Genomic DNA, 27,793 nt, shown 5'->3' with positions numbered 1-27,793 from the left:
AATAACTTATATGTACTGAACATTTTCTGGACTCCAGAGGTCCGCGAAACACACGTCAAGAACCGCTACCCTAATAATTCAATATAAGGCAAATATTTTATTTAAGATCATGGCAAATTTATTGTCATATGTGTTCGAAACATCTTTCTTCGAATTTTCCAAACTTTCAGCAAAATTAGAACAAATGCAGTGAATTACAAAGGTTCTTGTATCCTTTCAAAATTGAAAGCTTTTGAGCGATTAATACTTCTTTCCAGTGGAAGTTTCAAGATTTTTATCAATAATAATATATCGAATAACTTAAGGAAAAAATACTGTAAGAAAATATTAACCATTCAAATTCGGCAATTGAGACAGTTACGAATATTTCGGTGGCTCGCTATAAATGCGAGGAAGTTGCAATTTCATCATAGAAATATATTCTCTTTTCAAGTCACAAAAATTCAAACAAACTGACATATTCTAAAGGTTCTACTCGGGTGACATAAAAACGAAATTCATTAGCCACAGCTATGTGTGCACAGCCTATCAGAGGAACAAAGGAATACAAAATGAGGCAAGGGAAAAGGCGAACAAATGGGCGGGAGATTCAATGGTTCGGCTGTGTGTAAAAACGGACAAAAATATCAGAAAAACGCGATAACGAGACCCCTCACAGTCAATGAAACCTTACAGAGGTCCGTTTCATTTTCGTGCCAACGTATAAACACGCTTAACGTTGTTCACTATTTGCTCCTTTTCCCACCGTGTTTTTGCGGATTACTTGAAGCAAACGGAAGTGCCAATGCGATGGGACTCGGGGTGTTTCCGTTCTGACGCACGCGAATTATTCGAAGCAAATTCACCGACATTTCGTCGAATATTTGCCTGCTGGTTGTAAAGAAAATATCGATTCGTTGATCCTTCTGGTGTATATTATGCGAGTCGATTTGATCTTTAAATATATAATATTTTAAATTGCGACGAAACGTTTAGAAAACGCCAATTTTTGTGCCATAAATGTGTAAAGATATGATGTTAAAAATTTCTTGTGTCATGAAAATATCATACGAAATGTGGTTTTGAAAATCTTGTCTCCTTTCTATATATTTTTTTATTTCGCAGAGAAATTGGTGGTTAAATGAATATAAGAGGTTTTTCATGTTAAAGAAGACTTAATGAAATAATCTAATTAGGTAGGTTATCTACGTGTATTACTCAAAAGTTGGATAAGTATTTTTAATAGGATTCTTTCATCAAATATTCTACTGAATTATAATGAAAATTACAGTATTTCGTATGAATATTCAACATCGTGGACACCAAAATAATTTAATGTTCGAGTGGAGCTAAAATCGCAGCTACTACAAAAGATTATGGACATTATATACTGTAGTCGCGCGTAATTCAGAAAGCATAATTTCGACTGTATATAACGCGAGGAATATAATTTTTAATTAAACGTAATTTCGACCAACAAGTACGAATTAAGCTTCTAGAAGCACTTGTACGTCGAAATATATCATTTCTGCTAAGAGTGTAAGCTTCAATCAGCCGATTAAACTCGAGAGATTTAAATACTAATAGGTTGTTGTATATGAAATGGTCGGTTTCATAAACGTGTAAGATCATTCAGAATTTATTGACTAAAAGTAATAAGTATAAAAGACCTAAAAACGATCGACAATGATTAATTGAAAATTTTAATCGGAGATGACAAAAAAGTATATATTACATAGTTGTTACATGGTTACATAGAAATCAAATTGAATAAATTCATGAGATGTTATTAATTTAGTTACTATTATTTTAATTCTTTTTTAAAATTTTAAAAACAAACCTTGAAAGCTTTATAAAGATTCATCTGTAACGCACTAATATTTCGAAACATCTTGCATACCTGAATTAGGAGAGAACGCAGATGATGAATGGCACACCTGGGAAATAACAGTAAGTGCACAGCTATCGGCTTCAGATAAATTTAGTGCTTCATGATAGAAAGGATAGCCATTCAATGGGATATTTCACGTTTAACAACGATTATATTGATGCAATCGAACAGGAATTCGCTGCTGTTTCGTATCGTGATGTTTACATAAAACATCGACTGCGATTTGTGTAAAAGTGTAGGACGTGCAAACATCACGACATACGACTACTGACGAATAGCTATGAATATTACATATGAGGATTTAGTGACGAATATATTTTGATTTTTAAATCCATCAAGCGATAAATATAAAAAGACAAACTTTTCGCGTCGATCGTTACACATTTGATTTTCGTATGATATCCAGTCGGTTGTAAAAATGATATAAACTAAAAGAAACGAAAGCGTCTGTACACAATTTAAATAAAACAATATTATAATCTTTTCTACATATAAACAAGAATAAAGTAAATAATAATAAAAATAATAAAACATTTTTCAGTGAAGCGAAATTCTGTAAATCGTGCGTCTATGTACCATTTGAATAAAATAATGCTATAATCTTTCTATTATATAAAGAGACATAAGCAGAATAAGAAACAAAATGTTTTTTAGTTCGAGTATATCTTCCACGATTTTTATTTACATTCATGAAACGATAGTCGAATTATCTTCTGTACGAACACGAAGAAAACGCAATCGATGCGTAATTAGACAAATGAATAGTATACTCATGAAAAAAGTAAAACTGGTCAAAGAGGGAGGTAAACGAGCGAGATAAATTCGAGGCAGGCCAGAATCCTGTGTATCCAGCGTTAATAAACGCGGAAAAAAGCTGGTTCCCTTAGAAGCATTTTCAACACAACGAAATTAACGCCGTCAGCGGTTACATCCTTTTTTTTTTCTTTTTTCTTCGGTTGGATTTTCTACATTTAATCCGTTTGTCGGGGTTGGACATGTAAGGGAAGGTTAATTAAGCAGATAAAAGACGGAGAACAAGGCTGCAACTGAAGGCTAGATAAAAACGAATTAACATCCTTTAATAACGAATTTCTATCGTACGGAAAGTTCATAGCAATTTCCTGCGTGAACATTTGTAACAGCTTGGGCTAATTAGAGGCTGTATCTCAAACTTTTTGCGTTATCGTATGCGGTAGAAATTTAAGAACGAAAAGTGAATTTAATTAGGAGCAGGATAATTTTTGTTTCGATAGTTTTTTTTCTTGTTTGTTCATCTTTTATTATTTATTCCTTCGGCTTTGTTTATTTTTGAATTTAAAAAGTTTGTATGTTTATTTCAAGTTTGCACTCTTTTGTTGTAGCGATGAAGGGATGAGAAAAAGATAAATGATCCTTGAAATATGTTCTTACGAGTGAGAAGATTTTGCACTCGTCGAAAATGAAGAAATCTTAAGATACCTTTCATTTTTAACAGAATGTCTATTTATCGCTTTGACATTAACAGCGGCACAATTCAAAAAATCCGTAAATTTTACAGGAGCGGTTTTTTGAAATTTACGAGGAAATTTTCGTGAATCATTTCAACGACGTTACAAGGTTGACTTAACTCAAGAGATGTGTCATTATTCGCGAAAGAAAAACAACCTTCCAGTTATAGCGTTACAAAACAATCGAAGATGAGCCAAATGTTATCGTAAAAATAATATCAGGTTAGTAATTTTGCCCTTTGACGCAAAATTGACGAAATTATAAATATACATTATAGCATATGTAATAGGTTTTACGTGATAAAAATAGAAACACAAAGTAGAACTTCTACTCAGTAAAAGCAAATTTGAAATTTTCGAGTTGCCAAGCATATGATACGGATTATGAATATGAAATTACATACGTGCATTTTCTAGTATACTTCTTAAGATATTACAATTGCATACATTAACTCTAGAAATACCAACCTGTCATGCATATCTATATAAATATGTTAATGTATAAATAATTATAATTAAAATATGATAAAAATAAATGCATACGTATAATGTCTTAATAACAGTTAATATATATTATATATCATATACTATATATATTATATCATTATATATTATATATTATATATTTTAAATATCAATCTGTCATGCATATTTATATAAATATGTTATATATATATAATAATTATAATTACGATATGATAAAAATAAATGCATACGTATAATGTCTTAATTTAATATATATTATAACATTTAATATATATTATATTTATAACAGTTAATATATATTATATATTATTTTATATATTACATATTATATATTATATATTACACATTATATATATATTAACCTTTATTAAGGCATTATACGTATGCATTTATTTTTATCATATTTTAATTAAAATTATTTGTACATTAACACATTTATGTAGATATGCATGACAGGTTGATATTTCTAGAGTTAATGTATGCAATTCTAATATCGTAAGAAGTGTACTTCCATAAACTGTTCTACATAACACGTACAACAAATTTTCTATAGCAAGTTTTCAAACATTTTCGCGGATCAACGAATGTAGATGTTTTCGAATCTGTTCGATCAGGCTGCCACGTCAGGATATTCTAGATACTTGAATTATGGTCCTGTTTTTGGTTTACGGGCGCGGGAACCATCCTGTTAGTCGCGTCGAGGGAACAACGTCACGTTCCAGTTGGAAATTTCGGGTTGGCTGAACGATCCGCGCGACGTCCTCATAATTTAATAGCCGGCACGCGTTTCACGGAGAGGTCGTTAATTAATTGCAGACCGCGTAATCACGTCCGAGGGCAATCGCGTAATCGAGCCACTGCCTCGTGAACGTTGATGTTGCTTGCGCACTTCGACGCCTTCTGCGTCGTGATGATAATTAAGATTTTCGGTAAACCCAATAAATAAAAGTAAAAAATTATTGTTGTAAATAAAAGTAGATCGAAATGAGAAAAGCAGGAGTTGTAGTAAAGTAGTTGGATTGGAAATAATTAATTGAACAATGTATTATGAGATTGTTTGGTTTGTTTATATAAAGTATCACGTTGGAATATGTTCTAATGTATTGCACTGTATAGTGTAAATACAGTGTATTGTATATTGTACATTGAAAGTGATATTGAAGATGAAGAGATAAAATATTAAACTAAAGATTTAGACTAAAATATAACATCAGCGAAAAGTAGAGTGTTTAACGAAAAGAAATGAGCTACATAAATTACTTTAGTTATTAGTACTTATTAATTATTAATTATTAATAAACTACCTATATTCTTATTATTCACAGGCCAAGTTTATCGAGCTTTTTGAGTTGCTTGTTCAAAAGTTTCACAGGAAAATTTTCCTCTGTTTTAATTAATTATAAACCAAAATTTCTTTGTAACGAAGAAAACACAGTGGTCGTATGTAAGTCATAAAAATATACGTTTGAAGCTTAAAAATTCTTTCTCACGAAAGTCGCCGATAAAACACATCTTATCAAATATTCGAATGTTCCAAACCAAGCGAAACCAGATTCCCTGCATTACCATAATCGCAAACTTCTAACGACAGTTCCTTGCTGCTTAGCAAGCGTGTTCAGCACTTTCGTAACAGCTCATCTTCAACCCTATAATTTCTGATCAACTCTGAAATTGAAACGATCCTTTGGCTGGTATCGCACTTCTGTCAAGAAGAAGCGTGGAAATTTCTCGAGAGATGCCTTAATAGTTGAAAACCCACTGTAGATTCGATCCTAATCGTTTGAAGTGCACGTAATTTCTGATTCCCGGCGAGGATACGCGATCTCATCGAGATACGATTGTTTCATTCGCGAAGAAACGTCCGAATTCGTGGCGGAATTTAGGTCACGTCTATACAGATTCGAGATCTAATAAGAGAAGAAATACTTCGCGATCGTTTTACATACACTTTCCAAGAAGTTAATTCGGAGCGAAGCGAATCTCCAACGGTGCCAAAACATTTTCCTAGAATTCGTGTTGGAAACGATGCTTTAGGCTCACTCTATAAAATCATAAGCTATAAAGCTTCTGGAGGAAGCAATGTTTGCAGTAATTGGACGATCCAGGTGCACGTGGATTTTGTTTCAGTAAAAATATTAGACCGTAAATGGTAGAACGATAAACGACTATGAACCACAATGTGCATTGCTGTTTTGAAATATTAAGAAACCTTTTGTTTATGTACAAGTATTATACTATGTCATATAATGTCATAAGTGTATAATATTGTAATATTGAAAAGTCTTCTGCATAATAAGTTAGCAATTGATAATAGTGAATTAACAGGCTACAGGTTGTACATTAAATATTAAAGAATCATGAGCTATAAAGCTTCTAGAAGAAGCAATGTTTGAAGTAATTGGACGATCCAGGTGCATGTGGATTTGGTTTCAGTAAAAATATTAGACCATAAGTGGTAGAACGATAAACGACTATGGACTATAATGTGCATTGCTGTTTTGAAATATTAAGAAACCTTTTGTTTATGTACAAGTATTATACTATGTCATATAATGTCATAATTCTATAATATTGTAATATTGAAAAGTCTTCTGCATAATAAGTTAGCAATTGATAATAGTGAATTAACAGGCTACAGGTTGTACATTAAATATTAAAGAATCATGAGCTATAAAGCTTCTAGAAGAAGCAATGTTTGGAGTAATTGGACGATCCAGGTGCACGTGGATTTTGTTTCAGTAAAAATATTAGACCATAAGTGGTAGAACGATAAACGACTATGGACTATAATGTGCATTGCTGTTTTGAAATATTAAGAAACCTTTTGTTTGTGTACAAGTATTATACTATGTTATATAATGTCGTAATTGTATAATATTGTAATACTGAAAAGTCTTCTGCATAATAAGTTAACAATTGATAATAGTGAATTAACAGGCTACAGGTTGTACATTAAATATTAAAGAATCATGAGCTATAAAGCTTCTAGAAAAAGCAATGTTTGGAGTAATTGGACGATCCAGGTGCACGTGGATTTTGTTTCAGTAAAAATATTAGACCATAAGTGGTAGAACGATAAACGATTATGGACTATAATGTGCATTGCTGTTTTGAAATATTAAGAAACCTTTTGTTTATGTACAAGTATTATACTATGTCATGTAATGTCATAATTGTATAATATTGTAATATTGAAAAGTCTTCTGCATAATAAGTTAGCAATTGATAATAGTGAATTAACAGGCTACAGGTTGTACATTAAATATTAAAGAATCATGAGCTATAAAGCTTCTAGAAGAAGCAATGTTTGGAGTAATTGGACGATCCAGGTGCACGTGGATTTTGTTTCAGTAAAAATATTAGACCATAAGTGGTAGAACGATAAACGACTATGGACTATAATGTGCATTGCTGTTTTGAAATATTAAGAAACCTTTTGTTTATGTACAAGTATTATACTATGTCATATAATGTCATAATTCTATAATATTGTAATATTAAAAAGTCTTCTGCATAATAAGTTAGCAATTGATAATAGCGAATTAACAGGCTACAGATTGTAGATTGGAGGCTTCTCCTTTACAGTTTTGCAATTTTACGTTAAATGGATGATATCTATTCGCTGTTAACATTAAAAAAAACATAACGGATGTTCGTAGAAACTATTTGCAAGAATTACAAGAAAATAATGAATGAAACTTTGTTGATTTAGATTTCAGGGTTAGATATGTAAAATTCAAAAATTGATATATTGTACGGCTATGATATATAATTACAAACATATAAATATTATAATAATATTTTGTTTTAACTCATAGAAGATACGTGCTGTACATTTTTAAACCGATAAGATATTAATAAATAACTATGATATGAATTCAAAGAACACGTAGAACTTTAGGCAAAAATATATCTGAGATGTGTAAACAACAAGTAATTTCAGTTATATTGTCAGAAGTTAATATTTCTATAAATGGGATAAATATCATACATTGTGACTGTACAATGGAAACATTTTAAGTCCCGTATAATGTTGAACCAGAACTTTAAACATCGTGCAAAATCTCTTCCTAACCTCGTCACAGTAATCTTTAATCAAGCGAAAAACCACCAAACATGGCTCTATGTCATTTTCGACAGTTTCATTTATGTTTGAATACTCCGCTCTATTCACAAAATCAACTCTGTTCCCAGTATTTACCGCTTCGACCACAGTCCGAGTAATCGGAAACTTTCTGCTGACTTCTCCGCAAGAATCTGCTTCCCTCGAACACAATTCTGCACCAGACACCCCTCGTAAATGTCAACTACCTCCGTATAGACGTTGTCAGCTACTTTGTCTCGTCGGTCGACGACTCGTTTTACGAAAGAACGGAGCATCCACGTTTTCGTGGCGCTTGGAATTCCAAATTTTATCACCGATTTCAATCTGATCGTGTTTACAGGCTGTCGCTATGGTGTCTGCACTGAAAACAGCCTTTAAATTCTACAGACCGAGTGGATTTCGAAGCCACCCGTTGTGTTTCGTGTACTTTGAATTTGTCACGGGTTGTTTGCTTAGAAAATTAAAAATGTGAATTTCACTTGGGCCACGATTTGATTGGTTGAGAAATTTACCTGCTGCACACAAATTGACGAATCTTTATCTTCATTGAAGCAAGTTTTAAATACGCGACTCTCAACATTTGTAATATAATCTAACAGAGAAAAAGAAATCACTAAAGTAAAAAGAATTCACTAAACACGCGGAAATACAGCGACTATACAGGAAATACAGGTAAATACCTGCACAAATGTGCATATCATTATTTCCCATTGAAGCGTTTTCTTATCAATTCCACATTTCACTTTCGTAGTATTAAACTCTTGTTATTTGAAAGCACTGACGAATGGTATGAAATTTAACATACTTGCTCTTAATAGAATACTATAGAAATGCTATAATATGTATTATATACAATGGTGTACAAATACTTCCTGTAACCTTTGCGTATAAAATATCCAAAGTAAATACAGAACTTGTTATAACATTTAATTATAAATATAAAAATAAGCGAAGGAAATTCCTGGCAAATTGTTTCCACAAAGAATAAACTTTCGTAAACGTTCGTGGTCTAGCAATAAATAGCTCAGAATCTTCCTAATTTCTATTAAAATCAATATGGGACAATAACCAATAAAATTCCGCATAGAAGAATAAAAAAAGCGTAATCTAAGAAAAATGAAAAATATGGCTCTTCGAGCGTGAAAATTTAGATTCAACGATACCTACTTAATAAAAACTAGACTCAATTATAAAATGCATGTCTGTCGATGGTCGATGGTCTATGGTCTAACAAACAACAAGGTCGACGACACAGCACCCTTGCTCTCGCACCCTTAGGAGCTCAACGAGTGGAAGCAAGATCGAAGCGCTTTCATCTTGCGAAGCAAGGGCTGCGCGGAAGTTGATCCCTGCATCGCTGATCGCGTACAGGGGTTGCATGATAATGTCCATGTGGACGTATAGATATCAGCTTTTTTCCCTTGTATTTCATGATTTTCCTTTGTGAAGAAACCCTTGTGGGATGGCGCTGATCGAAGTGAGACGATGTGGTTCCTGTTGTGGGACGATGTTTGTAGAGGTTTGTTGTTGCTTGTGTAATGGTAAACGAATGTATAAATGATATACAGTATAGCAAAGGGTTGAGTTTGTTGGGAAGTAAATGTAATAAACTAAGGTGTACTCAGGTGGCTGTAGAATGTTAATATTGGCTTTAAAAGAAAAGTAGGGGAGAGTTCTGTGAGCCACTAAACGTGTTGTTTATTAGTTAGTAATTTCAGATTAGAGTAAGAAGAATATTAATGGTGGAAAGTTGGAGCGAGAAATTGCGCTACTTCAGAGTCTATAAAACAGCACAATGATTTAAAGTTCATGATATATATTTTGTTCGTAAATAAGTATCCTTCGGAGAGCGCATTTGCATTTACCTTTATTCTACCTTTTTCATGTAAACTTCCGCCGCGACAAACATGTTTGCGACAGCTTCGTTAACCGTAGAAAGCACTAACGAAATTGCTTTTCGAAAAACTTTGCTTCGCGTGCAATCGCTTAATACACCGCTCATTGCTTCAAGTTTTCAAACATCATGTCGAAACGATTATTTAGAACCGTGTACAAAATATCTACTGTATTTTTAGTGTTTGCTATTAATTATTATATAATATTAATGTAATATTAGAGATTTGAAAATTCAGGGGCATGAAAATTAACAAATTAAAAAGTTAAAAAATTCGAAAGTTTGAAAATAGGAGAACTTTGGGATTAAAATATTCGGATCCCTTGAAACTTTTATAATTTCAAGTTTTCAGGATTCGTTAAGGAAACATATCTATCCATAAAATAATATAATTTTCTATCTTTCAAACTTCCATCCACTTCAACATACCTGTGGAAAATTTAAAACATGTAATAATAATAAACCGACGATCGTCTCGACTCGTACGCATGGAATAAGCACAAATAACGTGATACTTGCCCAGCGTTTCACGGAATTTTTTCCAACTGTTAAATAATATTCGAGTGCAACGCATTGAAGAGCAGCGAATCGAAGCACACAATGGTCGTATAAAATTTAAACTTGCATATTAAATATCTCGTATAAATGCACCGATAAAATAGCGCTCTTGACTACGGGTCAAGAGGTTGCGTAGCAAGATAACACATGCTCCACCCGTTTAAAAATTGTAAATTTTTAGGAAAACTCAAAATTGTGTAAATTATCATTGAAACATTCACGAGCATTTATTCGTATAAATATAAAATACGATAAATAAAATAAAATGAAATAGATCTATAGCATAGAATATGTATCGTTACCTCTTTAATTAATTAAAAAAGAAATTAGTAGAATACATAAAGAAGTGTAATATCTCTCCAAACAAAATTCTAATCGTCTTTCTCCTTTTTATTCAGTAAGCAATACTGTTGCATGATCCTAGTTTGGTCAAACGATTAAACAATTTTCTCGTCAAATCGCAATGTGACGAAACAACCCAACCCGATACAGGATAACGTTAGCCAACCATAGGGAAACATTTCTCTTTTATTTCTGGAAAACGATACGGATCAGCTTCGCGACCAAGGAAGATCGTAAGTTGTTTTATCGGCAGAGTAATTCACTGCGTAAATGTTAGCAGCTGGTTCGCTTCGAGTTATTTTCTGACACCGTGGCCAGGTAGCTTGCGCCCAGCCGAACTTGCGGAAATTCCAACAAAGTTCTCGCGATTTTACTTTATCTTCTAGTTTCTTTCTACTATGCTGGAAAATTTATGAACTTTGTCTTAGAAATTGTTGATCAACATGTAGCAGTAGAATATAGAACTTTTTATCTGCTTTTAAATTTTATTTATTTTATCACATCTCCTATTATTTAATAATCGAGTATCAGTGTTTGTTTTATAAAAAAATAAATATAAAAATAGCTATAGAAATTCCAAGGAATATAAATTACCCTTCCGTGAAGCGATCATAGCTTCCAACAGGAAGGAAGCTTTTAATTTATTAGCTTTTAAATAAGGATAATGGGTGCAATAATTACAGGAAAGTTAATCTTCGATGGAAAACGGTTGCCTAGTTCGTCGTTTTACCAGCTCGGCGTTCATACTGTAGAGAACGTGTCTGATGAACGATTCACTGGTCTGTCGCGTGATACGCGGCGTTTTCTCTCTTGTGACAGAGCACAAAAGAAGGATAAGAGTGTATCCGACTGTACATAGCTCTATACCCGTACCGTTTCCTCGACTGTATGCAGGAATAAAGCTTTGTGCACAGTGGAATCAGAATTGAAACCAGAATTACGATCAGGCTTGCAATAATTGAAAGAAACGAATATCGAAGATTACTTGAAGTATTAAATTAAGAAACGAGCGAACGTGGTGGTTAGGTTGAACTGAAAACTTTCAACATTTTCTTTCCATTTCTTTGATAGGACCGAAAAGACGATGAAAATAAAAAAATCGTTATTTTAACCCAAATTTATTCTAATAAACGACAGTAACAAGAAAAACAATTTTCCCAACGGGACCATAATAGTCAAATTGAAAATGTATTTAGTATTTCTTCGAGAATTGTATAATAATAGCTGTCGAATAAAACAACAAGATTGTTTATTGAATTTCTCTATGTAATCGAATGACAAGTTAAATATATCGAGATTAAACAAAAAGTTCGAGTTTTCAATGGTTTAATTTTTTTCCAAAGAATGAAGATGCTTTAAAACGAAGCTTAAAAGCTTGCTTTTACACGTGGTCTGTACAAAAGGTCCCATTGAAGAGTCGGATTTGAAAGATCGATTTTGTATCACCGTTCTATTCATCTTTCTGAAGTTGTATCCAAAGTAAAGTGAATAAACATTTTAAGAAAAGTATCCTTTTGATAATGCCTGAAAATAGGAATGTTTGATGAATTCGATGAACCAAGGAAACTTGCATATCTTACGTGGCTCTGTTCACTTGCGTTAAATTGTTCCACAAGTAAGCTGGGAGATACTAGGTCTATGAATAGCATTCCTTTGATGCTTTGTTGCTTTGAAATTGAAATTCTTAACAATTCCAACGATTTCTAGTAAAAAATCTCATGTCTGTACCAAAGAGAAATTCCACAAATTGCATAAGATTATTTACTTTAAATTAAATCTCAGGAATTCGTTGATAAAAGCAACCTGATACTAAAATTACCACTCTGTAATGTGAAATGACTGTAATAAAATAATTATTATAAAGTAACATAACTTAGACATAAATATAAGTAACATTTAAAAAATAATATTCAACGATTAACGGAAACAGTAGTTGTAGCGTTAAAATGGCTCGAATTTGAAATCTATTAAATTCAAAATATGGTAGGAACAAAGTAAGGGAATATCTGAGAAAATTTCAATAGAAAGCTTTGATGGGTTCTCATGATAGGAAATAGTTATTGATGGCTCATGAAACAAATACCCGTTTTATGGCTTTCTATTCATTCGTCGTCTACCCTTTACCACAACTTTACCTAACTTTGCACATCCAACGTCTCTTTGAAGGATCCTTGATGAGTATCGAATGACCACTTCAACCATATTGCAGGACTTTCATTAAAGTTCTCGGCAAATTCCCTAGTTCAGAATCTCATCAGCTAGAATAAAATATCTTACAATGAAATGATGGCTACTTTGTAGTATAATTCTATAGAATTTACGTGAATTCCTGAATAATATGTAAATTCATTTACATGAAATACACGTTGCAAAATTTTGCGTACAATTTTTCAGTCCAATTTTTAGATTCACTTTTTTACCTAATAACTAACTCGTAATCGCATAACAGTTTTCAGTAAAACGTATTTATTATTAACGTATGGTATAAAATTCTTCAACAAGTCTGTTGCTCGTCATCACTCGTCATCTCCAATATCAATTATAATTTTCCCCGAAATTCCCCTTCGTACTGTTAATTTAACATTCTCAAACTACCTAAAGTTGCATGTAAACTATTTCACGACTTTCTCTGCATCTAACATTCTTGCCGTTGTTCGCATTACTCGTACGTTTCACTGCAGCAAGCATAAATATTAAATTTATAACATTTGAATCCTTTCCTCGTTTCTTATGTCCTTTCTTGTTAAATCTAAAACACACAATATCTTCCGATTCTTCTATTGTTGTATCAAAAACTGAACATAAATAGTGTCTTATAATACGTAACAGATCGGACTATTTTGTGCGAAGTTGAAAGTTCGATTCTAAGATGTTGAAGCATAGTTTATTGAAATAATCCTATCTAATAATACCGAAAGGGGAACTTGTTATGTAATCTGATATTTTACAATCAACTCGCGCCTCCAAAGATACGTCGTTTCTCAAGAAATCCTAGAAACACTGATCAGAACATTCTCGCGAAAATCTCTGCTTTTATGATTTATGGTTGTTATTTTCCGTTTGTATGCCCGGAAACGGTATATCAAAAGGGAAAAGTCATCATTTCCCAACAAACCATCTACGATCTCTGGTTTTAGTTTAGTCTAGTTTATTGTTTTCCTTCGGTCTACAAAGTTTATGTACGTTGCCAAATGATGACGTTATTCAAAAGCTACGTAGCTTTCATTTTGCCATATGGGATCTCTGGTTTTAGTTACTTCAGTTTATCTTCTCCACCGATGTACAAAATCGCAATTCTCGCCCAAGGATGGCGACCACGGTATCCGTCGAAAGGTAATTTCGCCTCGTCTCTTTATATTCAGGCAATTGTGAACGACTCTTTAAGTCTCAAGCAATCAGGCAACGGGAAGTTCTTGCGATAAGGGTTCCAAGGCGACTCCTTTTCCACGTTCCGCTCTGATTTCATGGCCCGGATACGTCTAGCAAAGAGTGCAGGTCGTAGCATAGCGCGAGACACGCGTTTGCTATCGGCATAGTTAATTAAAGGCCGATTAAAAGCGACGCCTTGACGTGCCGACCTATCGCTAGAACTATCTCGCTACGTAAACACACGATCAACTTTGCATAAATTAGGTCTTGTCCGGAGCTACTTAATTGGACGTGTCGGCCAAATCGTACTATGGTTATTTTAAACTTGGAAAAGCAAACTGAAGCGACGTCCTAACATAGCAGGTAACTGCAAACGTACGTTGCGCGATTTAATATTGAATTTTAAAGGCAGATCTTTTTCATGGTTCTTTTGATTTTTATGGAAATGAGCTGCGAAACATTAATATACTTATTTCATGATTTTTATTTTTTATGGAAAACAATGGAAGTAGGTACACTGTGTTACTTTGAATATTGAATAATTAAAACATACTGCTTTATATGTGAATTTTACATGTGAAATTTCGTTCTATAAATATTAATATATTCCACAACAGGATAATAGAATACCTCTGGGTTTTCAATAGATTTACCAATAAATTTAATAGAACATATCGGTGCATGTTTCAAAATTAAATTTCCAACGCGTGAGAATTGTTGTGGTTCTGAATTTTTACACGAAATTTCTGGCAGATCGAATATTCGTAAAACGAATGAAAATTTATAAAAACTATATAAAAAAATATATAAAATTTTATAATATCCAGAATATAAAACTCGTTAGAGAATTTAATGGCAGAAACTTTCTTTCATTGTGTCCATGAAAATACTAATTTGCGTAAACATCCAATTTACAAACGACTGATTTCACAACTTGGCAATATTCAGCGATAATCGATCAAGAGTCGAAATAGCCCATTTAAAATCAATGGATTAGAAAGCTCGCCTCGTTGGAAACGCGTACAAATAATTAAATATCGCTCATTAAGGCGATTAAATGGCGAATCGTGTCGTTGGTACACGAAACGATTACGGCACTCGAATCGACAGGTACATCGATTACTTTCACGAAAAAGTAAACGAGCTACAAACCGATTCGCGTGCAGTAACCACAGTCGCGTGTGTTACACGCGTTCAAACGCTACTCGTAACACGGATGCTTGTAACAAGCCTGATTCCGCGGTAATTAGTTGAAATAATTATCGTCCTGTAGCCTTCGATCGTGGTTTGCCTAGCTATTGAAAATTCACTGCAATGGATTGAAATTGGTTAAAGTTTGTCGAAAGACAATTTGCGATGATGTTTTAGGCAAAAGTTGAATGGAACAGAACATAATTATCGTTATGTTTAAGTTGAGAAGTATATATTTATATAGGAAGATTGAATCGAGAATTGTAGTATATCGGTGATTCTACGAACTTTAAATAAAATTTTAGTTGTAGTTAGTGGTTAAAGGAAATTTGAATTCAGCTTGATTCTCTAAATTTAATAATAAAATCGCAGGAATATTCTAATTATACATGACTAGACTGTGGATTCTTATGCATTTGTACGACGTTTTAAAGTGTAAAATTGCACAGACTGCGTGTAATATGAACGTATAAAAGCATATGAAATATTCAAAGTATTAGTACTTTCTGCAATATTTAACGTGAATAAAACAAATTTCCACCGAGGTTCTACTTCGTTAAATTATATCCTCAAATGTATGAATTTGCATAGAAATACGCAGCTTGCTTGTAATTTAATTTATTTATTTGACTTAGTATTTTGATTATCGTTAATCTCGTTAATTGTTAATATTTTAGAATTATTGATATTTACAGTATTTAACATGTGATTTATAAACAAATGTTGTATCCTGTGATGTGATTGACAATCGACGATAGGATAAAATTTGATAATATCAAACTTTATAGGAATATTTCACCATTTCGCTCGTTCAAAAAGTTTCTTTCGTTTTATAAAGAAATAATGGATACACAACATTTTTCGTTTTATATTATTTTACCGAATTACGTATGACCCGTTTTGTTTTATCAAGATAAAAATCACAACATCTGACAGATTAGCTTTCATGTTTGTATAAAGATGCGTCGTTGCAAAAGACGTGTCTGTAAAAAAAGACAACCTAATAATATTAATCCGATCTAATCCAACAAACAAGAAATTCAAAGCCATTTCACGTAAGATTTCAAATATACCTAAATAAAAGCAGCAACATACTCGGACAACTTACCAGCAAAAAAAAAAACTAAACATAAAAACGACATAAAAACTCATAAAAACAAAGATAAGAATGGTACGTATGGTTTTTACGTAAATCCAGAAAGAATTAACATGAAGCAAACTCGACTATGAATTTCTCTCCAATATCATATATTTTCACTTTATCAAAAGATAGAACCCAATACTCTGTGAATACTGCAACAATCCCATCGAATATCTACTTTGGTACTGTACCAAATACGAAGACACGAGGTGCAGCTTAAAGATATCTAACAATGCGCAATCACTTTCAACTGATAGAACACAATGTACAAATATCTCTAAATTTTCTAAAAAGAAATGGACTTTTTGCACCACCTATAGAAACATACAAACCGTACCAACTTGCTAACCAACTAACGACTGAAGGTAATTGTACCAAACTAAGCATGTATTTAATAAAATAATTTAACTATAGTCACTAACATCTTCCTGGAGGATATGAGGATAAACAATTAATTAAAACCAGATAATAAATTGAAAATAATTCTAGAAATCAGATTACAAACTAGCTACACAGATAGTTACCGAGACATAAACTGCAACAGATTAGGAATCTAATCGAAATTTCTTGGCATTAGTTTTATCGACAAGTTGGTACAAATGCAGCGTTAAGCCGGCGGGAAACGTGAAAACTCGACTTTCCAGGGGTAGACGAGATGTGTATCTGGTTCAACACGATCTCAATTACATCGAGAGCGATAATCCGGGCCTTCTGAACCAACTCTCAATAAGCAAGCTTCCTCTTTCGGAGTCCACGCTGCTTCTATCCGGTCACGTGGATCGCATTCATTCCGTTCGACTAATTAAGCCTCTAATCAAATGGTAATTGCACGAAAGTCGAATCTGTCTGTCGGCTCTTGGTCATTACGAACGACCGCGTTTCGTCAATCGTTTTCGAGTTAATTAATTATCAGGCCGAACCACCGGCGAAATCACGTTGCCGTGAAAATTCTATTGTTTCAAACGTCGTTTCGCGTCAAACTATTGGAAATTTCGATGATTTCGGGTTGGTTGGACGATTGGAAGGTGTCTAATTTTGGAAGTTATTATTTGTTAAGTTTGTAGGTATTAACGGATAAATAATTTTACAAGATAACGGGATCTAATTTTGCGTTATTGATTAGATGACTATATGTTATCGATGAATCTGTATGTGATTATTTGGTGGAATCGTGGAAATCTATGGAAATTAGTGGATAGATAATCTTGGAAAATAATGAAACGTGATATTGTGTCACTGATTGTCAAAGATGTTACATTATCGATGAATCTATATATGATTATTTGATGGAATTATAGAAATTTGTGAGAACTAGATAAACGCTTTTGAAAGATAATGAGACGTGATTAATTGAAAAGTATTAGATTTTCGACGTGGTTATTTGCAAGAATTAATGGACATTGGTAGAAATGTAAGAAAATGTTATAACTGTCGTTTAAAAGATGAGCCTGGCGCCCTGTTACACGAAAAAAGAAATATTCGATATCAGTTTGATTCGACTTCATCGGAGGATATTACACAATAAATTACAGTCTTCGAAACGTAATTATTGGGACGCAGAAGGGTTAATTAATTCGCCACTCCGCCACAAAATTAATTCTCGATCAGTAATCATGTTTTACCATAATAATAGGGCAACATGTTTGGTTTCCAGTTAGATAGGAACAAACAGAGTAATGCGCATTAAGTTTGCGCGGAAACGCCACAAAGTGATTAAAACATCACTAAACTAGCTACGCAAAATAATTACAGAAATTCTATTCTCCTATTATGCAGATATATATATCTATATAAAATAAATACTGTCTCCGAACGATTATCTCCTCTGAATTTTATCAAAAGAAACTAACGCTCAATAAAAAAAAAAAAGATTTCATTGCCTCGCATAAATCATTTTCGATATTTATCAAAAATTGTATTTCATTGGAATAATTCCATTTGCTTTCTCATCACTCAAATTAATCTGCCCTTTCGTCATTCTTATTATTCCACCCTACTGATCGAAAGAAATAAAGATAATCTGAAATCAAAAGAAGGAAATTTCTTTCTTCCTTACAAATTTATCTTTTCCTGAAACGACGCTTCCTTCCTCTTTCTCTGTCTCGTCTATCAAATCGAAGCCCGGCCAATCCTTCGATAAATTTTATTGGTCGAACGTCGGAGTCGTCAGCGCTTAATTAATCATGTGCCAGCGAGCTAGGCTGACCTCGACGTCACACGTCGAACTTATATCGGATAATCGATACATTGTGTCTGTGAACTAGAAAGAATTGGGTCCGGGTTGCACTTGTGGCCAAAAACAGTGGCGTGCACACCACTGCACGGCCAGGGAGTTGCTTCAACCCTTTTGTGGTCTTCTGTCGGGGTAAATTCATGGCTGATTTCACGCTGGACGTGATTCGGTTCTCTGATAGGGAAAGTTGCAACGTTGATAGAGTAGCGATGTCGTCTGGTTAACGATACAGCTGGGATATCAGGGATATCCTTGAGAGCACTTGGGCCAACTTTTGAAGCTGACGACGTTGATCGATAACATGAAATCTTTGAGCAAAGAAATCGTTTTATCTGTATCTACATCTAATGTATTTACAGTATACTAATGTATCGCGTATTAATATACATAATATTACAGTATACTAATGTATTGTGTATATTATTATTAGTACCGTGGACTTTATACAAATTCGTGTTTTTATAAATAAAGTAGTTCAAAAAAGAGAAATTAAGTACAGCTTTGTCTAGAAATCTCTAAATGTTCTAAAGAGTATTTCTCTTTGGATATTTTCTTCAATATTACAATATACATCCTGCATAAATATCTTCAGTGTACTAATTAATATATTGAAATTAGTAGCAGTTTTTCGCTACGTAATAATTTCCAAAATTTGATCTAAAAGGAATTATGTATATACAACAGAATCATCTATGGCGTACTAAAAATTTGTTGCTTAGTTCTAATGAATAATTTTCTCTTCAGATTTTGAGTCTACTCTCTTCTCTCATCTAATATAATATGTCTTTTGCTCTTTAAACATCCTACTGAGTAGGTGTTTTCCTTTGAACATTTTTGTATATTATAATATACATTCTGTATGAGCATCTCTAAAGCACTAATTAATAATTTAAGATAAATAATAGTTTTGCACGGTATAATAATTTCCAAAGGTAAATGTGAAAGGAATTATTTCCAGACTTATCCACACCATATTAACAATTCTTGCTCACTGTGTTAAATGTTGTTTTGATAAAAAACTGGAAAAAAATTCTTTTTTAAATCGGCGACATAGAAAATATTCGAAATAAAAATTCATATGGTAAAAAACTACCTCCCACGTGTATTACGTTCGGTACAACGACTCTCTTTTCTTAGGAAGTGACTTTTTTTTTATAAAATAGCCGCTTACAAAGCTGGAATATTTTTCATTCTTTTCAACGCGTCGCTTTTTACAACGAGAAAACCCGCCCTGGAAAATAAACGTCCGAACATGAACGTTCCCTTGCCAAGGGCTATAATAGCAAAATGATTAAAACACGAATGCAGCTCGTGCGACAGAAGCGTAATTCCGTCTCATTATCGCGATTGTTTCATTTTACAAACGATTCGTTCAAACAGCTCGATTATTAAATATGACGTGAAATATTTCGAAGTATTCTTACATATATTTTATTTAATCAGATAATTAATTGCGCAGAAATGAGTTAAAAACAGGTATGCGTTATTGGACAAGAGTTTGAAATTATTTGTTTAATTCTGATTACGCCATTGTGAAATCTTCTGTTAATTTTCTTATCGATTTGAAATATCTATACATATTGTACGTGCTATATGTACAATAGATACTTCTTTTTAGAAGCTTTCTCATCAAAGAGTGCTTGAAGCTAAATTAAAGTTGTTAAAGTAGCTCTTTTTGAGCACTTTTTGTGCTTCTTTGAGTATGTAAATCTCTTATATTTTTTATCGTTTTCTCGTGTTAAAAGTTATCTTAGAGTAAGATGATTTTTCATAAAAATAGTTCCAAACAGAAATATGTCAATTTTTAACGAAAAAGAATTTGAAGCACGTCAATTAGGAAGCTTTTATTAAATAAAAATTCCAATTTCCAAATCCTGTCATCCCGCAATAAAATACCATAGATTAACTAAAATGACCCTAAATGTTTTTCTTCTTAATAGCAACTTGAAACTCTTTACTTAAAAATCTTTTAATTCCCAAATCTTCTCATTCTGAAGTCGAAGATCCTTCCACATTAATTTTCGTATTCCGCTACCTCTTGATTTAACTATTCTTTTCTCCTTCTTTCTTACTCTAAATTTCCACTTTCTCATAGAATACAAAAGACCCCGCAGTGGTTTCCTTCATAAATAATAAAAATCAACTGACAATCGGCTTAAACGAGCCAGCTACGTTCGCGAATTATTAAACCGAAGAATGTGCCGTCTCCTATGAAGATTCATCTTATCTTCTCGCTTTCACTTCTCACCATTTTCCCATCTGACAGTGAAAAAACTCACTCGTCGACAGTTTATCCAGCGTACAAGTCAGTTCATTTTCACCTAATTCATCTGTGGCACCGTCTTGGAGTCGTCAACGTGACCTTAATCGACGGGAACGAACGAATTGTTGGTTGATTTACATTCACAAGAAGAATTATTTGCGAGCATACCTTCGCACTAATCTATCACGGTGAGCAAGTTTCCCAGGAAAATATCTTCGATCGTTACCGAGATGAAAACAGGGCTGTTTTCCTCCTCGATCCGATAAAGTGGGGAAAAACGGTGGAAGGGACTGCGAATAAGCGTTTTATAGAAAACCGAACTCGTTACCGGTGCAGGATAGGGTCTAAATTTTCGCGATTCCACGTCATCATTCCTTTAGACAAGCGAAAAAGTTCTCGTGATTCCCGCAAAAATTCTCTTCTCCGAAACATTTTCATTTTTTCATGGGAAAAATGGTGAAAAATAAAACCCTTGTTAAGGCTTTCGGCGGAAAATAATAATAAACAGCGCTAAAAACGAAATAATTATAGGAAACGATATATGACATTTGTCATTTTTTAGGAAATTCTATTATAAATTCTTTTTAGAGGATTTTATTGATACTAACTTAAGAAATTTCTATTGTATAATCGTGGAATTGAAAATTGACAGAGGCAATTTTTTTGTAATTTTAGTTACGTCGATTCTAACTAATTCTACTGGTAAATAAATACTATAAAAAAGTAAAGAATGCTTTTGAAATAAGCAGAATGAAATACAATTTCTTTTCTTGAAATAAAAGTTGTAATTTACTCGTATTCGAAGCTTCGTGGAAAGGTTCTCAGCCCTTCTATATTGTTTTGAAGGAGTTTAGAAAATTGATATTAAATTCCAAGTATTTTAAATATAATGGAAAAATGATGTAATGTAAATTCAGAAACTGTAAAAGTCAGTCGATCGAATCCTTTTTGTTCTTCGTCTATTTAAATGTTATAAAAAATACCAAGCACTCGACTACAATTGAAAAACTCCGGCAAACGAAATGAAAGTGTAACACTAAGTGTGACTAAAAGATACTTTGTGTTTGTGATACCCTGTAGGAATAAAAATTGGTAGAACGTTGTAACGAATACTTTTCTACCACGATAACTTCGAATTTTCATCGTGGAAAATTTATTAAATAGTATTTTATGCTTGAAAAATTCTTCAAAAATTTTCTTGAAGCAAACAGCGAACACGAGACACAAGCGTTTCGTAATTACACAAGCTCGCAACATGAACGTACACTAATGATTAAGAATTTGTGACACATACGTTCAAAAGCCACCCTCATGCAGTACTTTTTCAGTCAAATGACGAGTTACGTCAAAGCGAAGCAACATCAAAAGCAAACGTACAATACACGAACTGAAAATTATCAAAATATTCGTGAAAAATTTGGCACCTAAATCGGACTCGCAGGTAGTTGAGCGTAAATGCGCAAAAGAAATTCACAAAATGTCATCGTAACAGAGATTCATTTCTTCGTAGAATCCAATCGACAAAATTACAAGGAAAACAATTCTTTCTTTCTCTTTTTCAGCATTTAATCTGAAAAGACGACGGGAAGCATTTTTTAAAAGCATCGTTAGCGTCGAAATTTTAAGTTGATGAATCTAAAAACATTTACAGCAACGTTGAGCTGCTTTATTTAGAAAGAAAAAAGACTTTCACATATGATATTATATTAAATTAGAAAACTATAAATATTTCATTCAGAATAGAAATAATTACGTAAATTTCTCTAGGTAATTATTTATTAATTATAATTATTATAATTCGTAAAGAATTTTAAATCATTTTAATTGAAGATGAAAGTTTTCCGTAACTTCGCGTAGAAAAATGTTACAATGTTAAAAGAAGGAGACCTACAAATTTCTACACGACGATTATCAGTTGTGAAACTTTTTTAAATAAATTTCGTAAGAAATTCCGAAATTCTTTTATCGGAAGACTATGTTGCTAATTAAAGTAATTCTTTCCTTCGATCTTTCGACACACGAAACTTCTACCCCAACTTTCTCGCCATAGAATTTATATTTCATAAAAAATCCCAAAATTAATCTCAAATTAAATAAATCAATTCAAAACTCCACGGCTTTACTGAGTACTTTACTTCTCCTAGGATTTAATGAAAAATAAATATCCTATCAAAGCATAAAACCATAAATTTCGAACTACCAATCAATCACAATCTAAAAATGAAATCTTCCACAAGATCGTTCCTCGAACATGTCGAAGAAAAACGCGTTAACACTTCAGTTTATGCTTTGTAATTCATCTGAAATGAATAGAACAGCCCTGGCAAACAATAATATTTCCAACGATAAAGACGCTACGTCTCTTTCGATCATTTAACGCACATGCTTGTGACGTTAATTAAGCTAAAATATTTTATGTAAAAAAAATGTCATTTCTATACCAATGTTTCATTTTATAATATAGTAAATTGTCGTACTAAATACGAGCAAACTTATGTGTGCGAAAATCGTAATATAACGAAAAATAACTCTAATTGAGTTCACAAATACACATTCAAAAGGAAACATCAGGGTCACACTGTTTTACGATGAAAAATATATCTTACGACTATTTGCACTGTTCATTTCCTTCTCTTACTTTGCATCTATTACTTTTTCACCGTCAGACTCGAATATCTTTCTTAATAACAGAATCGAATCATTTTTTCATTGACAAAGCCCAAAAGAAAAAAAAGTCGTGCATGAAGAGGTTAAAACATCGACGAAACGACAAAACATGACTACCATACAGACACTTCTATCCCAACTTTCTTGCCATAGAACTTATATTTCATAAAAAATCCCAAGTAAATTAATCTCAAGACCCGTGAATACACAAAAGCACCAAGGAAAAAACGTGATATTTGTAACGATACACGTAATATTTCCACACCAATAATTACACCTTGATAGAACCATCTCTAAAACTCACAGTCAGTGAAAGGAAAAATAGAAATCCGCGCGGGATTGGACCGCGAGCGCGAGGATCGCAGCCGACTCGGACAGTTCGGGGAAACTGTCGGCACTGTGACGCTTGTCGAGGGGTTTTCTACCCCCTAGTGCCGCCACCTGAAGCCGCAGGGGGTCCTTCGGGGCGCGGGTAGTTCTATGTGTGTGTGTGCGCAAGTATCGAATGTGCACGAGACCGACTCATACGCTCGCAAGAGGCTGTCAGGAGCCTTCGCCGTTTCCATGGCGATCGGCGCGCGCGTGTGCTCGACCGCGCGCCGGTGCATGCGCGTGCCCTCCAGCGAACCTCTGGCAACAGGTTTTGGCCCTCGCCAACCCCGGAACCAACAAACGCAGATAGCTGCTCCGGGCATTCCCGGATAAGGACGATCGAGATCGATCCTTGCTACCAGCAACGTACTCTTGCTGGCTCGTGAGCGCGCACAATGTCCCAAAGCGACTTGTTTAACAACGAAACAGTCTACTATTTGAGCTAATATATTTGTTTCTTTCGTGTAGAATTTCCATTGTATAGAACAGTGAGGTGAAATTATTGGAATTACTAAGCTTCAACATCTTACAGTTCAATCTCCAAGTTTGTACAGTGTTTAACCTTTTGATTCAAGATCGCTTAAGTATCGTTCACGAGTTGTTGAATTGCGAAACAAGCTGTTTAGCCTGGCTCAACCATTACAATAACAACAGCAACGTTATAAGCAACCGTTAAACGCTATTAATTGTCCTACATGGATTCGTCTTTATACAATTCCAAAATAATATTCCAAAACCGAATAACTACAGGAAGAGCCTACCATTTGAGTCATTTTATTTATGTTTTTCGGGTAGAATCTGCATTAGATGGAGTAATATAATGTTATTTAAATCACCCAAGCTGTAACGTGTTAAAACGCAATCTTGAAGTTTGCTTAGTCTTTAACCCTTTAACCCTGAATCGCTTAAAAATTGTTCCTAACCGAATTTCATGAATTACAAAGCAAGCTACTCAGTTTGACTCAGATAACCTTGCGTATTATATTATTTATTTTCTAATGTAGAATTATCATACAACATGTAGATTGTTTGAGGATATAGTATTGCATGGTAACTGGAATAGTTAAATGAATAGTTGAATGATAGGGGATGTTAGTGCACAGGCTGTTCGCAGAGAATCCGCTAACTTCAAAATTGAATTTCAAAAAGGTTACAGAATATATCGCTTAATTTCTAGGCAAACGAATTAATTCCAAAGATAGAAATGAAATTTTGACCAATTCGTACCAATTCAGAGAATTATACTTGAATACAGTTATATATGATAGCAAACATCGTGCACTACTAGATACTATCCCTCGACGTTCGATTCGAGGTCTCGCGTTACTTTGTTGGAGTTGCTGAAGGATGATGCCTGTCTACTTGACGAAACGACAGAGAAGAGTGGATAGTTTCAGTTTCAGTTGTTAGATTTGTTCGTCTGTTGTTTCATGGATTATGATGGTTTTTGGTTCAGGTGATTATAGTTTGGAGAGTGATGGATCTGGAAAGTTTTGTGAAGTTTACTTTTGTGACGTGATATGCATAACTCAACGGTGGAACTAGCGATAGTTGAAATGTCAAATTTATATGAATGAAGTTCAACGAAGTCAAAATGGAAAGTATAAATAATGCAAAAAAAAAAGTAACATTTTTTCATATACGCATTTTACTAAAACTCGTTCATCTGTTAAAAAACGATAAAAATAATTATTGTAGCACTTTTATCGTTTTGGGGCAAATCCAAATAGATTTAGGTGTATTTTTCACAGTTGACTGTCTTTTTACAATTTTCACGAAAGCTATTAAATTTTCTATTGTACGAAATTTTTTCCAACAAAAAGTTTCACGATTTCATCGATTACAATTAATTACAATTTATCCTGTCATCCAGATAATTCCATTATGAAAGATGTTAGGAGTGTGTACCTATTTCATTTTAAAAATCTTCTCAGAATTCCGTTATTTTTAATTCGCACGTCACATCACATCGCATAGATATCGTAAAGCAGACATACGCCGACTTAAACTCGAGTCGCGTGCGCTGAACGAGTTAACGCAGCTTGAGTAATGTTTGCCAACGTAGTTATTGTACTCGTGAAAAAATTTCATAGCATTGTAAAGTTCGAAAATATCGTGCTACGACTCGGATAATTATCGAAAAGGCGCCTGATAGCCTGCGGCTTATCTTTAGCAATATTAGCGATCGCGCTGTTTAGATTTTCTGTCGAAAAGACCCACTACATTTGAACGCTACGGACGACTGACTTTTTGTATTTTGTACTTCATTCTTATCTTCTCAATAATGTTTATTGAACAAAACTTGAAATATTTTTTAAAACTAATAATATATATATAATAATATATAATTATTATATATAATTTATATATAATTATAAATTTATATATATATATAATTATATATAATAATTATAAAATAATTGTATATAATTGAGTTATATATAATTATTATCATATATAGTAGTATATAATAGCATATATAATAATATAGGTGTATAAACAAGACGCTTGTTTTTCTTCGCAATTAACACTTTGACTGCCACGTTGGTCACATATGACCCGCCACGGTTTCTTCTACGATGCCATGGTGGTCATTGATGACCGGAGTGCTTGAACTTCTTACGATTGTAAAAATTGAATGAAAATTGACAGTTAAAATTGACATTTTAAATATAACCAATAAATAGGAGATACTTTGAAATAAAAAGTGTCCCATTGAACAATTAAACATTTTTATTAGAACATCAATAAAAAAAATAAAAAAAATGAGAACAAATCTTGCATCTAACGGTGCACTGTGTTAAAACATTGTAACGTCCTGAGCGAAACATGTGATTTCGGCGTGGCAGTCAAAGTATTAAGACAAGCGGTATCGCGCTGCTCAGGATTTTTCCACCCTGTTTTTTCAAACACCCCTGCGACTCAAACGGTTAATTTAATTGTGCAGGAGATCTTTAGTGCCTATAAATCCTAATTCACGACTCACAAACTTTCATCAACGATATTAACTGTAACATGCAAGAACCGCCCAATAACATGTAGCTTATGAAATTTCGTTAACGGTATTAGTTCAATTGTCCGAGAGATGTCTAGTAACTCGTAACTTCTGACTCATAAAATTTCACTAATAACATCGATTCAAATATGTGAAACGTCGTAAGATGCTTCATAATGCACGGTAGCGTATGCAACACGGAACAACAGGCGTTCCCTTTCACCGTCGCCGTACAAACGACGAGACGGTCTTCGTGACCGTGTCCGCGTACAATAAACGAGGTCGAGAGACTCGACGAGATCGACCTTCGCGCCATGAGAGGTCGCGTTCGCCTTCTTTTATAGTCAAACACTCGACACGGAGGTGCCGATTCCTGGCTAGCCTTGTCACTTATCGCTAGTCTCGATCGAGACTTCGACCTCGTTATCAAGCCGTTTCACGAGTTCATCTTCGTGCACGTGCGTCGCCCCATTGATCGCGAAGAATAGCCGCGTTACGTAAGAACCAAGCGGTGGAAGAACCTTTGGTCGATAAGCTGTGAATCGTTCTTGCCTTTGTCCGCATACAACAGCCGTGTCTATTTCTGAATAAATTCTCCAAAGTACGATAGAAGAATGTTTCGCTTGTGCGTAGATACTGTCTCGACGAGGGACGGGCAGGAGGGAGGGGTGGGGGTGAGCATTTAACGGCATGGCAATATTTTCTGGTTTTCACTGTAAGAGAGTATTGAGAGAAAGGAAGAAAGGATTTTTGGCTGATGGAGATAAGAAATTCAATGTTTTGAAAATGCGCCACTCATTGTATTTGTGTTATTCGATTG

At 33.7% G+C, this 27,793-nt stretch overlaps 1 protein-coding gene across 3 annotated transcripts in view; it reads right to left on the bottom strand.

Moving 5' to 3' along the window:
* LOC132905365 (ras-related protein Rab-37) overlaps nucleotides 1-27,793 on the bottom strand; it is a 176,959-nt gene that overhangs the window by 40,732 nt on the left and 108,434 nt on the right. The window contains exon 1 of one of the 3 annotated variants that reach the window (XM_060956579.1): nucleotides 23,911-24,004. The exons of the other annotated variants lie outside the window; for them this stretch is intronic. The gene's annotated coding sequence lies outside the window, so the exon portion shown is untranslated. Of the gene's footprint in view, nucleotides 1-23,910; nucleotides 24,005-27,793 lie in introns of those variants that run through there. 3 annotated transcript variants of the gene reach the window in all.

The sequence above is a fragment of the Bombus pascuorum genome, chromosome 3 (genome assembly GCF_905332965.1).
Source record: "Bombus pascuorum chromosome 3, iyBomPasc1.1, whole genome shotgun sequence".
In the NCBI taxonomy this organism is placed as follows: domain Eukaryota; kingdom Metazoa; phylum Arthropoda; class Insecta; order Hymenoptera; family Apidae; genus Bombus; species Bombus pascuorum.
This window is presented reverse-complemented; position numbering and strand designations above follow the sequence as displayed.